The 2,836-nt window shown below is 51.6% G+C and overlaps 1 non-coding gene across 1 annotated transcript; it reads left to right on the top strand.

Moving 5' to 3' along the window:
* The first annotated feature begins 2,371 nt into the window (after positions 1 to 2,371).
* LOC123433787 lies at positions 2,372 to 2,510 on the top strand. Its single transcript, XR_006625099.1, has one exon. It is a non-coding gene; the product is annotated as a small nucleolar RNA Z247 (small nucleolar RNA).
* Positions 2,511 to 2,836: the final 326 nt, after the last annotated feature.

Here is a 2,836-nt window from a genome sequence, read left to right as displayed (position 1 = left end):
TGGTGGGACAGCCCAAGAGGGCCTTGGCGCCATAAGAAGAAAACCAAAGAAAGGAAAAAAAAGGGGATGTGGGAAGGAAGAGAAGGACTCCACTTTCCAATCCTAATTGGAGTAGGATTCCTCCTCCGTAGCCGGCGCACCCTTGAGGGCTTGGCCCTCAAGTCAAGCCTCCTTCCTCTCCCTCCTATATATAGTGGTGATTTAGGGCTGATTTGAGACAACTTTTGCCACGTGCAACTCAGATCTAGACACCATAGTTTTACCTCTAGATAGTATTTCTGCGAAGCTCGGGCGGAGCCCTGCAGGAGTAGATCCTCACCACCACCGGAGCGCTGTCACGCTGCTAGAGAACTCATCTACTTCTCCGTCTTGCTTGCTGGATCAAGAAGGCCAAGATCATCGTAGAGCTGTACGTGTGCTGAACGCGGAGGTGTCGTCCGTTCGGCACTAGATCGGAACGGATCGTGGAACAGATCGCGGGACGGTTCGTGGGGCTGATCGAGGGACGTGAAGACGTTCCACTACATCAACCGCGTTTCTTAACGCTTCCTGCAGTGCGATCTACAAGGGTACGTAGATCCAAATCTCCTCTCGTAGATGGACATCACCACGATAGGTCTTCGTGTGCGTTGAATTTTTTTTGTTTCCCATGCAACGTTCCCGAACAGGGAGGTCCAGGGTGAAGGTGCGCGACTCAGCAGTCCCAAGGATGTCATAGAAATGTCGATAGGCTGCCTCTGCAAGGCCGCAGGGTCTGAGACGGAAGTGTCCCCACCTGAAGCTCGATGATGCGGTTTTCTGCTTGCAGTGGGCGACATGTACGCGGAAGAACTTTGACCCGACATCTCCATATTGTAGCCATGAGAGTTTCATGCGCTGGCGCGAGATGGACCGCTCCAACGAGGCGAGGCCCAGGAAGACCCTAGACCAACTCGACTTGATTTGAGGTAATGCGGGCAACCAAACACGCCCCGTGTGAATGGAAGATCACAATGGAAAGGGGTCCATCTCTACACACCCACATTATCATGGGTTGATGAGTGAGATTGCATTTTAATCTATGAATGTTGAAATAGTACACTCACAAAATTCTAGCTGAAAATGGCTTAGGTATTCGCTAGTACAACTAGTTGCGATACATAAATATGTTTTTTAAGTAAATACATAAATATGTTGTGGCTGGAGCATTATTCGTGTTGTTATCACCATTTCGAATGATTCGTGGCCCCTCTCTATTTCCTTCTTTTTCTTTAGAAACACAAAACAAATGCAGATTGGGCGCACGTAGTCGGAAAGAGCCCCAAGCTGAGCGTGGGATTTGAATCTGCGTGAATTGATTTCATCACAAAAAATCTAATCATTTATTTCGTTGTTTTTCTTTCTTTTTATGAAATGCGTATTAGGATCAACGATTCACAAAGAAGGAGACCAGAGAGAGGGGAACACCGTCACGACGAGTTGTGGAGATAGTGGTGGATCCGAGGAAAAGAACAATGTCGTATGTATCCAGAAACCAGAGACGCTTGGAATCTCACAGCACGGGGCATACACATGCGCCTGTGAACGGCGTATAAGAGCATGGTTAATAATGTTAGACAATTGTATAGGATACGGTTGTTCGTTGATGTAGCTTAAACCCGATTCTATCTCTTCTCTGGTCTCCCTTATCTCATGTAACCTCTTGATAAGATCTTGCCTTGTGCTCAAAGATATTTGTGATATAAATACATTGCGGCCCGAGACAAAGGGTTCTACGCTTCATCACATGGTCATCAGAGCCCTTCCTCTCGACGCCTAGCTACCGAGAAGAGAAATCGCTCCACTGTTCGCACAGAGAGTCGACGATGACAGGCCCCGCGCTCCCCCCATTGCATCCACCCAAATCACATCTGCCGCGCCCTCATCCTCCTCCAACATCTCGCTCTCTCTCGGTCCACCTCCATCAGAGAAGCTCACCAGGACGAACTTTCTTCTTTGGAAGGCCGTCGTGCTACCCCAGATCAAGGGAGCACAGATGGAACACTTCCTCGACGCCGCAAGCCCGGCGCCTCCCGCCACCATCTCCATCACCAAGGATGGGAAGGAAGAGCAGGTCTTCAACTACGCCAGATCAGTCTAGTATACGCAGCAACATCAGGTACAAGGACACCTCATGGGATCTCTCTCTCGAGAGGTTCTCGCCCAAGTGGAGATGCTTCAGACGCCGGCTGAGGTATGGACTTCCATCCACGCCATGTTTGCTGCACAAACACAAGCCCAAAAGATCAACACCAGGATGGCCCTCACCAATCTGCAAAAAGGTAATCTAACCATGGCAGAATATCTTGGAAAGATCAAAACCCTCACCGATGAAGTTTCCTGCGCCGGCGCACCGCTCGGAGATGCTGAGATCATCTCTCATGTCATCGCCGGCCTCGACATCGACTACAATCCCATGATCTCCGCCTTGGCCGCGCGGGTCGAACCGGTCACGGTCCAGGAGCTCTACAGCCAGCTTTTGAGCTTCGACGCCCGGCTCAGTATGCTGCAAGGATCCAATCTACGTCAATCCTCTGTCAACGCCGCCTCCCGCGAACATGGCCGTGGGCGTGGACAGCAAGGGCGCGGACGCGGAAGCGGCGGTGGAGGACGCGCCGGACACCAGGGCCAGACTCGCCCTGGTGGTGGTGGTGACCGCGGCGGGGGCTACACCAACGGCTACAACGGCAGCGGCTACAACAACAATCGCCGACCAAGGAACCAACTTTGCAAGAAGCCGGGCCACGAAGTCATTGACTGCTGGCACCGGTATGATGAGGACTACACACCCGAAACACGGCAAGCTGCTGCCGCCACA

This window comes from Hordeum vulgare, chromosome 2H, assembly GCF_904849725.1.
Source record: "Hordeum vulgare subsp. vulgare chromosome 2H, MorexV3_pseudomolecules_assembly, whole genome shotgun sequence".
Classification (NCBI taxonomy): Eukaryota; Viridiplantae; Streptophyta; class Magnoliopsida; order Poales; family Poaceae; genus Hordeum; species Hordeum vulgare.
Note: the sequence above shows the minus strand (reverse complement) of the source record. Positions and strands in the feature narration are given on the sequence as shown.